Raw genomic sequence first — 16,014 nt, forward strand, 5'->3', positions numbered from 1 at the left:
TCCCACGTTATACTACTCACAAAATTAAAATAAACAAATAAACCATTGTATATCACACATTTTTTTTTTTAAATATTTGAGTAAGCTACCCGTAAATTTCGATCTTCTTCGTCTATGAAGTACGTAGTTGGAGAATAACTATTTTAAAATAATAAAACAGGCATTTGAAAATTTTGGAAGAAACAAGTACATTTTTTCGTCAGAATTGAACTTAAAAATTATTAGAATTTTATTCTCCAATCGTTTTGTGTACAATGTTTTCGAATTTGGTAGTTTCTCATTTTCCATTTTCCGTTAATTATTATTTATATTTTAAAAATTTTCAGAGCATAATTTACACTTCTTGCATTTTTTTTTTTTAATCAAAAGCTACTTCTGCATTAGCATGCATTTTCCGGTAACAAAACATGACAACTAACACTGATTTCAAAGTTATTGAGGAGTCATTGGCCTTCTTTCCACCCATAAAGAATACTGTTGCTGTCACTCAAAAATCTCATCTTTGCTTTCAACTGCGACGAATATTCTCTGTCATCCCTTTTCGAGAAATTAATGTAAAAAGTCCCACAAAATGGGATTTTTCCCCATGGGTTGGCATCACTTTCTCCTATACAAGGGAGAATCGGTTCGTTTCTTCCTCTCCTGTTGGATCTAATAATGATCCTAGCTAAATAAGGCGAAACCTGTTACCCGATTAAATCTATGCTGTGTCAAGCGTTCAGATAGATTTCGGTTTGGAAATGCACTTTCACTGAAAGGGAGCTACTGAGTTAGATCAGGCCAGGAATTTAATTTAATGAGTTAAAATCCTTTAGTAAATTAAGGAGGAATGAGGATGCCCCTAATGAGAGCAAACCCTTTTCTCTTCCATGGTCCCCAAAATTTAAACATTTTTAGTTACACTAAGGAGAACGAAAATTAGAAAATTCTTTAGAGAAAAATTAGAACTTTAGAAATATCATAGTACCCAGTTTGGAATTTCTTAAACAGTGCTGTAACTTCTGGGGGGGCAAGCATTAATTATTTGGGCCCCCTAGAGAAAGTTGTTTATCTAATTCTTAGACTCCCCCTTTTCATCTTTCTCTTATATTTATGGAGCTCCCGGTGCCTTTGGGCACTCCTGCATGTCAAGGTCTGGTGGGTCCTTAGTTACACCTCTGGGACCGTTAGATACATGACAAATTAAGGGAACAATATTGACAACTCTCATAGCCATAAGAATAAATATTATTTCTAGGGCCCCTAATAGTACACATTTTTTTACTAAAACGGGCCCATGACTCATTTTTGTTTTATTTACCTTTTGTGTGCTGTTTTGTTTATACAATGTATACCTAGTGAACCTGTTTGATGCTTCATTTAAAATGCCATGTTCGTATCGTATATGGAGTAAGAAAATTTTGACTTAAAATGGGCCTCTCTCGAATGGCGGAGAGCTTCCCTGGGGGGCAGTTGTCCCCCTGTCCCCACAAGTCACGGCCCTGCTCTTAAACTTTTGGAGAATCATTTCAACTAGAGACACTTTTTATTGAATAAAATTGCTATTAAGAGGGAATACTTATGATTTTATGTCATGTAGATATGAACACGTAGACTAAGAAAGAATTTTATACTTGAAAAAAAAATGAAATCTTTGAGTTTTACGTCCTACGATTATGCCGGTTAGGCTAAAGGAGACGGTGATTATGAGAAATGAATGAAATGGTAGAATGAAGAAAGTGAGAGGAAACGAGAGAACCCCGAGAAAACCCACGCACACGGTGTTTGTCCACCACAAAGAATTTTATACTTGATACACTATATATACAGGATGGTGCATTTAAAATTTGCCATCCCTGTGTCTTCGAAACGACTGTGAATATGAGAAAACGCAAAAAAACGTCTATCATTATTTTAAGAGGCTTAAATTTTGAGCTATAATGGGTCCACCCCAGACACCCCCATATAGGGTTACGTGGGGCCACCTTGAAACCTTTTAAATGACAAAGGGGTCGAGTGATATATCGTTGGAGAGGTCTCGACATGAAAAATATTGTGCTGAAAGTTTCAAGTCCCTATGTTGACCCTATCCAAAATGGCGGGGGTTCACACTCCGTGTCCATAAATTCCGTTGCCACCCCGTGTATCTGCGAAACGACTTCGAATATGAGAAAACGAAAAAACACATTCGTCATTATTTTAAGGGATTGAAATTATGTGCTATAAAAAGTCCCCCACAAAACTCCCAAATAGGGGTACAGGATTAAACTTGAAGATTTCAAATGCCAAGTGGGATGGAGTAGTTTTAGCGGGTTTGACAAATGAACTTTTTGGTGTAAGTTCTGAACTTGCTATTTTGCCGAAATCTAAAATGTCGGTGTAATCAAATTTCGGATTGAAGGCCTTTCGTGACTTTTAGATATCTATGGCTTGTGAATGTGGAGATTCTACGGTTTTGTTTTTCTTTTTTTAGTTTATTTTTAAACAGGGTATAAGTATCGTAAAAGCTTTTGTAAAACGAGAAAATGATAATTTATTGGGTTGAGACTTTATTTCTGTGCATCTTGCCCCAGATTTTGTAAACGGAAGCGCATGTTGATGTTATTATTGTATTGTACTGTCGTTAGAGAGGTTTTAAGAAATGATTATTTCAAAAATAAGAATAAAGCAAAACGATGGACATCAGAAAGAGAGATCAGTACTATCAGAGTGTAGAGAAGTGGTAGTCACTACAGGCTTTTGTCATGTAGGTCTATGTAGTTTCGCTGATTGAAAATTAAACAACCCGCTTACACATTCCCCAATTACATTTCAATTAGTTACATTGTCGTGAATGAATCTTTCCATAAACATTTTACTGTGTCACTTGTTCGTTCTGAGATTTGCCTCTAGACGCACCAGACGAAGCAAAGTTGACTACACCGGTTGAGTGTTAGGCCAAACAAGTTATCCATTTGACAGAGTTGAGTTGATTTCAGGTTAGCATCCCTTTCAGCAGCGAGGCAACATGAGACGGGACCTACTGATAAACGTGGAATCCGAACCACTTGAGCTCCCACTGGGAATCGAACTCGGGTCTCCCACGCAAAGAGGCCCGCACCCATGTGGCAGAGACAGGCTTAAGGCCAAGAGAAATTACGCTTACGCAGGCAATTAAAAGTACAATTGCTTATTCTATTTGGACATTTGGATGTTATTAAGCATAGCAACTTCTGCACTTCTCACATACAATGGTGAGTTATGCGTTACAGTGCTCATAAATTTTAATATTGGTGTAGTTATGCCTTTCTTCGCGTCGAATCCAATCTTCATACAAATGAATGTAATTGGATGCAGTGTTGTTCTAAAGCATTATATCGAGGATAATTTGATTGAGCTTGGGTGTGAGTGTTCTAGTTTTGCTGAAGGTTTTCTTACAACATTCATAATAAATCGTATCAAAGGAGCACGTTCTGCTGAAGATATATTTGAACTTATTTTTCTTTTCGGAAAATGCTTACGAAACTATGGTGCGACTACTAGAAGATTTAATGAATTGTATCCCGATTTTATAGCATATAATTTCAATCCCTTAACATAATAACGAGTGTGTTTTTTCGTTTTCTCATATTGGTAGTCGTTTCGCAGATACACGGAGTGGCAAGGGACTTTATGGTCACGAAATATAAACCCCGCCACTTTAGATAGGGTCAACATAGGGACTTGAAACTTTCGGCAAAATAGTTCTCTTGTCGAGACCTTTCCAAGGATATATGATTAGACCCCCTTTTGTCATTTAAAATTTTCAAGTTAACCCCACGTACCCCTCCGAATAAACGTACTTTCCGTACGAACGAAAGAACTGTATATATTGTAGGCGGTCAGGATCTCACATGCAGATAGATGTACGTATGTAACATGTAACTTACATATGTAACATACGGTAGAGTATTAGATGTAATACGTCCTGCAGCGGCATGATGTAATATCTAAGCGGAAAAAAGAACAGTGTCTATGTAGCAACATAAACATAAACTTAAACATAAACATAAACATAAGGGTACAAATATTTGTATATCTTGACCAGCCACCGAGTGCGGGCGGCCGGTTTTGGAACTAAAATGCAAGCAGCAGTGTTTCTAACCGTATTACTTGTAATCAATCTATCAGAGTTCTTTTTGTCCTGTTCGTAATAAATCACTTCATGCATATGCTCAAGTCAGGGGCAGATCCAGGGGGCGGGGCGATTGACCCCCAGAATAGGATATTTTTTTTATTTTAAAAATAAAATCTAAGAATTTTCACCTTTGTATTATAAATGTGAAATAAACTATAAAATAGGTAGGCCTTACTTTTGTTACGTTACAGAAGTCAAATAAAGCAATAAATTGCAAGAAATTACTTACATTGGCGTTCTTGCGCAATAAAATGTCCACCTTCGAAATCACAAGTGGCCATTTCTGCTCTAGAAATTGCAGAAAATAGCTACTTCTTCTTTACTAAAGTTGTTTTACGTTTTTACAATACATTCTTACCTTGATTTGACTTCAAACGACCGCCCCCCAAACATTCAGTCTGGATCCGCCCCTGGCTCAAGCTAAGACAAAGAGTTTCAAAAGTTATTGAAGTTATTTGCAGAAAATTTTAAGTAACAAGTAAAAGAAAAAAACCTACAACAAAAATACACCCTCCACATTAACTTGCAAACAAATTAGGGAGCAGCGTTAAGCAGGCTGCTCCTGTTTTATAATGACATAGAATAAAACGTAATCAATTTTTATACAATCTGCTTAATACACGGTAGAAGCTCACTGAATTGTCAATTGTGCTATATTGTTCTTAAATTGGTTATTTCCATTCATGTATCACTATCCACAATACATCTGCAGTACTGCAGGAATGGTTCACTACAACCACATAACTTACATTCTTTATTAAGCGGAAAGAGATTAACCTATGCATAATATCCAAACTGCAACTTTTAAAAACCTTTGGATACACTGCAGAATGAAACTCTCCGCTCCCCTGTCCCACCGCGCTTGCCAGCAAACTGATGTAAACACAACAGCAGCGCCATCCTCCCAAAACCGCACTGCTATCCTGGTCAGGTAATACAATATACTGCTGTCTGGATAACGGATTTTTCTCAGTGTGCTTGTACAGTCAGTGACAAAAGTTCTTTCCGTTTGGTAAAATTTAGTCTCGGAATAAAGTTGGTATGGGTGGAACATATAACGGTGATATGGTTCGAACGTACACAAAACTATATTCCTTTTTTTTTTTAAATTTACTGAAAACTGTACTCTAATTGTCCTTCCATTATGATGTTATTTATGAAACTAATTCCATCAAACAGAAAGAACTTTTGTCGTTGACTGTGCATCCAAATCCATAATTCGTTCACAACGGTTTTCATTTTAAAATAACTCCGGCATACAGATAATTTTATTGAGTTTGTATTGCAGGTTCAATTCTTCTCATACTTGAGTGTCTAAATATAGCATATAAATATATATGTCAAAAACAGTAATTACCGGTATCACTACAAATACTCAATCAAGTTTCATAGATTGTTGTTTTAAAACTATTCACGGTTAATTCAGAGAATTAACGAAGCCTATATAGTATACAGGGGGGCTCACAAAGGGGAGCTATGATGCAAACTGCGTCATTGAAATATTGGGGGGGGTAAAAATCTATATAAATACGTTTGAGGGGGTGTAAAAATTAATCGAAAAGATTTTTTTTTTCATGAAAGAACACTTACGGATAGACAATTGAGGGGGGTGCGTCGTGGACATGAGGGGGTGGGCACCACTGTAGTATATTGGCCTCGGTTACGTCAATTATGGAATCAAATTCTGTACACGACAAAAGATTTGATTGAACTTAATTATTTAATTAAATTGTCGCTAGAGGTTCAATTTGTAGACAGCACTAAATGAAATAGTACTATCATCATGTTTACTAAAATTTCATATCAGGTTATAAAACACAAAATATACTTTTGTATAAAACTCCTGTTAAATGCTTAGTGTCTTATGAAAATAAATATACAATTCTATCACATTAAAAGAATAACATATTTTACATGAAGAATGTTTTGATACCTTAACTTATATACGAGAACATCTTCATGTGTAAAACCACTTCTAATTTGACATCGTGATAGGGTTACGATACAAGTACAGGCACAGTATACTTTGTATACTATACAGTTACTACTTTTTGTAAGAATAATATGAACCCTATGCCTTTACGTCCACATTATCTTACACCATTAGTTCGCCAGTTGCGCCATCTATTCTGTGTAGTTTGTCTGGTTTCACATCTTACTCCCGTCAAAAAAGAATTCGTACATCGCAGTTTTGCTCGTGATAAAGCAGGTATGCAAATAACCACTCGCCCGAGTGGTTCATCAGTGCGGGTGAGTTTTTAATATCACTATTAAAATATAAAAAAATAAATAAATGATTATTTATTGTGGGATGTGAGCTAGTAGCTTTTTTCTTGGACTAGTAAAATTTTGTTACTTATTTGCATCCCTGTGATAAAGATACCTGCCAAGCACTGTTAGTCTGATTAACAGTTGCTTTTGCATTTGTGCCTGAGAAGATTGCTGACAGAAGTATCAACCTATTTTCTCAGTCTTCGTTCACCACAAATATTTTCTTTTTTAAAAAAAGGTACGATGGTGCACGAAAAAAAAAAGAAACAACGGAGGACGAAAGGAAAATTATCAGGGTTCGAATTAGACTAAATCGGTGTCTGTAATATCTAAAAATCATGGAACGACTTCCCTCAATGGTGTTGATATGAGACAGATTCAGCGTTACAAAGTCAATTAAAAACGAACGTATGAGTGGTCGCCCAGAAGAGCTATCAAATAGATACAACAACATAATACTGTATAATAGAGACCTGCACGGGCCGACTCTGTTATTTCTTTGGGCCGAGGCGGGCTTGGAAGGGCCGACACTGATTTCTTTTCAGGTCGGGCCGAGCTGGGGCCGATTAATTGTAATTCTTTAATAATTATTTACTTTCGTTAATCGATAATTGGAATAAAGCCAAACGTTGAAGAAGTGTGGCAGTGAAAAACGTTACAAAGAATGCAATAGCTATTTACAGTTTGTGTTGCTTAGCGGTTCCACTTTCACTATAGAGGATTGCAGGCATTGCACGGTAAATTGAGCTCTGACCTTGACCTTAACTGAACACAAAATATGACAACAGGGGGTGGGAAAGTTTTGCCTGTCGCTAAACAATATTGCCATCTTCACTTTATGCTAAAAATCAATTAAGTTAGTTTTTTTTGCTACAGGAAATGGAATTTTTTGTTATCTCGATGACAGCAAAATTCTAGGAGGCAATGGTTCCATTCGAGAGGCAAGCGTCAGGTTGTGAACCAGAGTTTAGAAAACGTTTCTGAGGATTAGGTCAAGTTTAATACTAAATTTTGAGAAAGATTGGGGTTCGAGCTAAATTTTTGAAAAATTTATCGGGCCGTAGTCGAGTCAAAAATCTCCAAAACTTTTCGGGCTGGATTGGGCTCGGGCCGAAAAATTCTACCCGTGCAGGTCTCTACTGTGTATTATCAAAATTAATCCAACGATAAGTGCTCCTCAGATCGCAAATGAGCTGCAGAGACTCACTAGTAATGGTATCACTGGCCACAGTGAGGAATGCGTTGAATGCAGCATGCTATCTATAATTGTGGTATCTCAAGAAACAAAACTGGAGGGATTAACAGTAAAAGCCAGAAGCGCCTAGAACTCGCTTTGAAAAATTCCATTGACATTGGAAACAAAGATTTTCTTCGACGAGAGCTAAATACAACTTATTAGGGTCGAATAGGAGAAAAATTATGCAAAGAATGAAGAGAACAGAGATCGATCACAAATATCGTACTTTTATAGTGAAACATGCTGGAGGATCAATGCTAGTTTGTCGGTCAATGAGTGCTATTGGTATCGGTAATTTGTGTTTTGTAGAAAGAACGATAAACAAAAGGAACTAAATCAATATTTTAAATAGAAATCTTCGGCAAAGAATTGCAAAAATGGTCCCCAATAATAGCTTCATATTTTTGGACGATAAGAATACAAAACATACCACAAATGGTATGTGGGTATTACTAATGTACCCAAATAAGTTCACACACACACACTTAGTGACCAGATATCAACCCCATAGAGCATTTATGGAAAGGTTTTGACAAGAAAATAAGGTACAGGGTTATTTCTAACAAAGCAGTTCTCAAAAATGTTTTATTCGAAGAATGTGATAATATTTCATCTAAAAATGCAGCAAACTTCATCGTTACCAATTACAGAAGACTTCAGGCAACTTTAGCTGCTGAAAGGAACCCTACAAAGTATTAACCAATTGTGAAGTGTTGATATTAACTTCAATGTAACCAAGAAAGTTCTGTCGCTTTTTCACCAATCTCATTTGAACATCGATATATCACCTACAACGTACCTGGAAGATCAAAAACATTCCCCATCAGCATCGACGACGAAGTTCTGGAAGGCCATGGATTTCAACGCGGTAGAACTTGGTGGGCCGTGAAGCGAAGAAGGTATCAAGTGCCTTTTGCACATCTACTAGGTATTTGAACTGGCGTCCTCGAAGGTGATTTTCGAACGAATGGAACTGGTGATAATCGATGGTGCAATGTCCGCGAGTATGAGGATGCAATAGTGTTTCCCATCCAAGACGTAGAATGGTGTCTCGGGTCATCCTAGCCACGTAGGGTTTAGCGTTGTCCTGTAACAGAAGGACTCCTTTACGATTTTGAAGTGCTGGCTCGAGAGTTTTGAGTGTTTCTTAAACACGACTCAACTGCTGACAGCACACAGTTTCATTGATGCTCTGACTAGCTGGTAGCAGTACCCGATGCACGACGCCACGAGCAGTCCACCAAAAACACAGAAGGACCTTTCCTGGTGCAGTACTGGTTTCGGCTGTTTTGGGACCAGTTTAATGGATGCTAACCAATGATGATGGCACAGTGCAGCTTCGTATAGGACTCACTTCTCATCACAAGTAAATACCCTGTCAGGAAATGACTCCGTCCTCAGACGAGACAGCAAAGAAGCACAGGTATCTGCTCGCGTTGCCTTCTGGTCCAGATTCAAATCATGTGAAACCCATGGAAACAACTTCTAGTGCTTCCCAAATTGACGGAGGAGCTACCGAATGGTTTCTCCACTCACACTGAATTGTAGTCCCAGTTCCTCACATGTCTGGCCACTGTTCTCCTCAACTGCTGCCTGAAGATCTTAATTTTGTACATGTGTTGGTCTTCCAGCACATGTGTGGTGCGTCTTCGTGTGTTTCGTCGTCGTCCTTGAAGTTGTTAAACTACCGCTGCACTGTCCGTTTGGTCACGACACCCTCACCAAAGGCCTGTCATATCTTCTGCCTTGCTACATCTACGTTTGATTCCAGTTTGAACTCATACAGCATACACACCCTTATGACGCTCTGTGGAGGTCCCATGCATACTCTGTCCATACGCAAGTTCAGGGTGTAACTGAACTGCCACAACTAGGTAGTATGTTAGATATACCCAAACCAACAACTGACCTTCGCCTTATCTCCATTTGCATTCAACTCACGATGTGAAGGGTAATGAAACAAAAACCTATACAAAAAGCGACAGAACTTTCTTGTTACTTTTATAGTATTATTTTTTTGAATATGTCAGCTGTACGAATACTTTCTCAGCATAGAATTTTAGAATTATTATTTGTTTTGTTACAGAGAGAAAATAGCTTTTACTTGCAAGTCATTTCGTTAATATATTGTATTCATAGATGTGCACATTAATACATGTAATTTTATCACCCAATTTACATCCTTGATATGAATAGTACCATTGAAATTATACGAAACCTGGAGCTGTACGAATACTTTTTCGAGTCACTGTACCAATGAACTACGAGGGCAATACTAACGAAATAATTGAACCAAGCTTCTTTAATCCGACTTATTCGTAATTTGTGTGTGTGTCTGTCTGTCTGTTTCATGATAACACTCGTAAAGATCATTCAATTTGAATGAATCTTCATACGTGTCTGCATCCAACGATCCGTAGTAACTACACGGTATTGGAATGAGTCATGCCAGCCTTAAATCTTATAAAATTCCATCTTAAAATGGAGAAATTCCCATTTTGCTCTTAAAATTTCCCCTTCGCTATAGTAATTACAATAGTTTCAACATTTATAAAATATGAAAATTGAAACTATTCTAGGTCACTTACTTTCTTCAATATTTGAGTGAATTTTTCATAAATTCCGAGTTTTCCAAACTTTTAATAAGTACTTTCCTTAGTATAAAGGGGCTATTGAAATTACTGATGAGAGTCTATTTTGCTTTAGAATTTAGTATTTCATCGCGCTTTTTTTTTTTTTTTTTTTTTTTTTTTTTTTTTTTTGTGGCCATAATCTTGTATTGAATGTGGTAAAACTAGACATACTTCATTATTCAGTTATTTCATTTTTCTCCGTTCGTGATTTTTTTTTTTTTTTTTTTGAAATCCAGAGTACAATTTACGTTCCTTGGTGCTAGTGCTTTCCAAGGGATCATGTTGGCCCCGTTATTGTATTTATGGATATACCATATTTGTCATAATTTGAATGCAATTCGTCTAAAAATCCTCATATATATGCCTTCTGCATCTGAATGCCCGCCCAAATTTACAAAGAAATCGGCGCCCTTGGCGCTTCCTCTGTTTCTCTCTCTCTCTCTCTCTCTCTCTCTCTCTCTCTCTCTCTCTCTCTGTGTGTGTGTGTGTGTGTGTGTGTGTGTGTGTGTGTGTGTGTGTGTGTGTGTCTGAGATTCACAAGTTCGTTCATAAATCACTTTCACACTAACTTCCACTTTCCAAGGACAAAATTTGACAATTAGCACTGATTTCACGTATATACAAGCGTTATTAGCCAACTTCCTGCTCATAGAGATTTTTGTTGGCATTGATGAGATAAATATACGAAAATTCCCATATATGCTGTCAATTTTGACGAGTTTATTCGAAATATTAATGCATTTTGTAAGAATTTTTAGTAATTCTTTACTAATACCCACAACATTCACTTTTTTTCTTTCTTTGAAACGTTATTTACTCCGTTCTTATTGTTGTTTCTATTTCCTGCTCATATTTCAGATCGGTAACAGATCGATCACTACCTGAAAATCAAAAAGAAAAAGTACTTGCTCGATTTTTTCCCCACTAATTTCTAATCAGGGGCATAATTTGAGGCTCGAGAGGTGGAAGCAATTGCCCTTTCCTGGAGTTAGAGATTTATGTGCATTTAAATCAATAGGATGATATAATGTACTTAACAAAACGTAAAGATTGTAACGAAACACCCTTAACAACCTTCCTCTCAGGATGACCACCCCGGGCCAAAATCCGTACTTGAAAGAATGAGAGAAGAGCACATATCTAACCTTCAAATTATAGAACTGCCCACCGGGGAAATAATCCTGAAAAAAAAGTGGGGAGAGTTTTCGCCGGTACTGTATTAAAAGGCCACGTAGCGCACCCAGATAATGTATATGTATTACTCTTACTTTTAATATAGAAAATTCAAGCAAAAAAAAAAAAATATTTCCGTTATTTTAGGAAGTTACTTAGCAATGACAACCCTACTATTTCAAATTAACAAGGATAAATAATTTATTATAAATAAAGAAAAAATATTTTTTTAAGATAAAAAAAATAATAATACACAAAATATTAATAATTGGATAATAATAAAAAAACCTACAGTTCCTGATAGAAAACAGTCTAGAATACATTTCTTGTCAAAAGCGCCATTCCAAGATGGCCTACAGCAACCTCCAATTTTCTCATCTTTAAGTAGTCAAATTTTTAATTAGCAAAATCATACACTTGCTCGTGTCTAAATATGTCAATCCTTAAATAATCGGTTTTTTTTTTTTCCAAATACATTTGAGTATACTCACGGATAATTCCACTGATAAATTTTTCACCATTTTCCACAAAAACAATAATTTAATTTAACAAAGTGTAAAGAACAAACACTACGTACCTTAAACAGTGACCAACTGATGATCTACGTCAATTGATCCATGGCTTCCATTCCGGGTTCGAAACCAACCAATCACAATCCGGATTCTAGATCACGAGGGCCTCGTCATTTTACATTACCAGCTGGTCCAGATCTTCGAATATATTTTCTCAAATCATTACACACCTGTTTGAGACCAGAAAGGTAGGATGAAAAGGGCAAAGGGAGAATAAAGTCGTATGTCTCCATAAAATAAAAGATGGCGCCATCTACTTCCTAATAAATCCATAATGATAAGTTACATATTTATATATACATACATCACCCAAAATCCTCATTACATATTTGTGACAATTCATGTCGTCACAAGATCTACTTCCACAGGAGGTGTTTACCCCGTCCAAGGAAAAATCTATAACGACGGTGCTGTTTGTAATATTCTTATTTTTTCCTTCTCATGTGTTTAGTACCCTGTGAAATATGCTGCTTTCGTTTTTAATAGCATCGAATTAAGCTGCATCGGAAAGATCATTCATCATTTCGGTGACCCCGAAAACCATGAATTCGACACTAATATTATATATATATATATATATATATATATATATATATATATATATATATATATATATATATATATATATTGGTCATATATATTTCCCCCTCCTCCATGTTGCGGGCCATGGCATCGGAAGAGTCACCGTTATCTCAGCCACCCCCAAAAAATGTGGATTCAGCACTAATATCGGTCATTTTCGATCAATTTTAAATATCTCTTCTCCCCTTTCCCCAAGTTGTGGGGTTGAATTTGAATTTAAACGGTATCGAAAGTATCACTGTTCATCTAAATTCGACACTAGGCCATTTTCGATCATTATATATATATATATATATATATATATATATATATATATATATATATATATATATATATATATTCCCCTCCCCCAAGTGGCGGGGCTGATTTTGGATTTTAAAAGGATCGGAAATGTTACTGTTAATCTGAATGATCCCGAAAACTATTTATTAGACATAATATTGGTCATTTTCGATTATTATTATTATTATTATTATTATTATTATTATTATTATTATTATTATTATTATTATTATTATTATTATTATTATTATTATTATTATATAGCTCCCCTCCTCCATGCTGCAGCACACGGCATCAGAATGTCACTGTTAATCGAAAATGTTTATCCCCTTCCCCTACGTTTACCCTCCCTCTCCCCAACTATCAGTGCTGAACTTGGATTGAAACAGCATCAGAAGTGTCACTGTTTCTCTCATCGCTCCGAAAACTATGGATTCAAAACTAATATTGGTCATTTTTGATCATTTAAAAATTTCTCTCCCCCTCCCCTTAGTTATACACATCTCCCCTTCTCCCTTCCCCGTGCGGCGTTACGGCATCAGAATTGTCACTGTTAATCTCATCTACTTCTAAAACTATGGATTCGACACTAATTTTAGTCATTTTCGAACATTTTTAAATGTTGATCTCCCTCTCCTACGTTGTACCCTCCCCCTTCCTAACTATCAGGGCAGAACTTGGACTGAAACAGCATCAGAAGTTTCACTGTTTCTCTCATCGACACCGAAAACTATGGATACAACACTAATATCGGTCATTTTTAATCATTTTTAAATTTCTCCCCCTCCCCAACCCTACGTTGCATCGTTAAAGTGATAGCCTAAAGTCACAAAAGCAGTCATTTTAATGTTAATTTTTTTTTTTTTTTTTTTACGGGACTACGCCTGTACTTTCTTCTGGCCTAGCCTGCTTCGGGGCTTTGTTGGGAATCCCAACCGCAGACGCTTAGCATGATTCGGGGCTCTGTGGTCACCTAACCAACCCACTGCTTGGTTCAGAGCTTTGGGCCCCTAACTCCACTCTGCCTAGCCTGCTTCAGGGCTTTGCAGAGATCCTCTTTGCGACCTAATGGTCAAAGACTACCTATAACTAACCTTGTAAATTTGGAGATTATTTGTATAGTATTTTGTAAAAATACTTTTTATAGTGGAAATTTTGTTATAAAAAACGGTAGTGGGAGTCGATTCAGGACACTCTTTTTATTAACGCTCTACCTATAACCTATATGGAACGAAGTTTTTTCATAGTGGAGGTGCCGGGTATCGATTCCGGACACCTTGCGCTTGACCAAACAAAAAAAAATGTATGCTGCGGCGATCGAGCTTGTTAGCTAACATTCGAGATTATTATGGAACTTCTTTGAGGAAAAAAGTTACAAAAGATTCACAATCTTACATGTTTTTTTGGACAGATATTACTTAATGTAATTCCACTGTAAATATACTTACTAGATTGATTTCTCCAAAGCATTGAACTCATTTCGTTCGATAGATATAAGTATATTTTTTCCACTAGTTAGAATATTTTTTTTTCGTTTCAAGTTAAAGATAAAAGGATTCGAAATTGCTAATACGAGTTCTCTCGGAAATAGTATCTCGCAGCAGAATTTAGAAATTCTCAACTAAGGGAAAAGTTTCCTTCACAACTTTTCTATCTTCATTTTCATCGCTCTTCTTTTTATTTTTTACTTAACCGTCACTTCTCTCTCTATCCCTATTTCTCTCTATCTTTACTTTCATCCTTCCTCTTTATTTCCTTCTCATCTCGTTCTCTTTTAATTTCAAATTCAAATTAACTCTGAATTATGTAACAGGAATCTCCCGACAGAAAATTAAATAGTCCATTACGTTTTAAGCAAATATGTCCCCGCGGTGTTTATGCATCCAAACATGTTCAGAGACCCGGTGGGTTGCCTGCTTCCCAGGCGCAGGAGAGAGGAGAAAAAGCATCTCCAAAACCGTTTGCAGTTTCTCACACAAGAAACAACGAGAGAAAGAGAAGGGCATCAAAAAAACAGAACAATGTTAGAGAGGTTAACTAATGTATAATAATACCTCATGACTTAGAACGTGTTCTTTCCCATTTGTTATTGTTTCTCGAAAAGGAACTAAAATACCCAATGGGGCTCATTAAGTTCAAATATATTGCATTACAATTTCTTCCGTAATGACGTTTGAAGAGAACTACAGGGTTTTCCCCTTAATCTAAAATTTCTTATTGTGAAAAGACAATGGACAACATAACGAACTAAGGTAAAACGTGTTTTCTAAAGAGCACACTAATTTGAAATCCAATTATTTGCCATTAAACGGGTTTTGTTAGATCCAGAAATATTCCTTTAATAGAGGCAAAAGAGTGAGTCCGTGTTAAAATGCCCATCTTTGATTTCACAGGCTTTTTCCCGCCGGTATCTGCGTCAGTATCCGTAAACTACATGTATGGTATCCTTTCAAACCCTGGTTCATTCCATAGATGATGATGTACCATCCATAAATCTAATATAATACATAGTGGGACAGATATGGATCATAGTGGTAAATAATCTGTGCTTTCCTACATAGTATGTAGTTGATAATGCATACTAAACCAGATTGAAAACGTTCATAGCTAGTAATTCCGCAGTTTCTGCATAGATGGCACTATTAAGCGTACCGATACTTCCGTTACTCATTTTTGTTTTCTTTTGCAAAACAACTTTTTTACAGAAAATAAAAAATCGTGCATTAAAGGACTAAGGTAGGTGAAGTCGTTTCTTAAATGGAAGTTTAAAATTCCCTTTAAAAATTCTTGATTTTTAAAGATTGCTACCGTACTTTCTAATCAATATTACCAGAAGGTCATATGGTGGATTCTAAGTTCGAGTTTGGATTTTCATTTTTGAAATGTCTAACGTAGGAACATGATAGAGATATGCTGTAGTTATGTCCTTTGAGTATAAATAAATGGATTAGTGAGCGTTATTCATGAAGTATTGTTAAACAAACAGGTAGCTTTGGACACTCAATAGGCAACATTAAACATATGTGAACTAGAAGAGGAATTCATTCCCACAATATGAATGTTCACGTCATTTAATTATTTTACAATATATCGCTCTTTAACTATCCGTTCCAGATTATTAGGGATGTT

The sequence above is a fragment of the Thermobia domestica genome, chromosome 2, assembly GCF_964235325.1.
Source record: "Thermobia domestica chromosome 2, izTheDome1.hap1.1, whole genome shotgun sequence".
Classification (NCBI taxonomy): Eukaryota; Metazoa; Arthropoda; class Insecta; order Zygentoma; family Lepismatidae; genus Thermobia; species Thermobia domestica.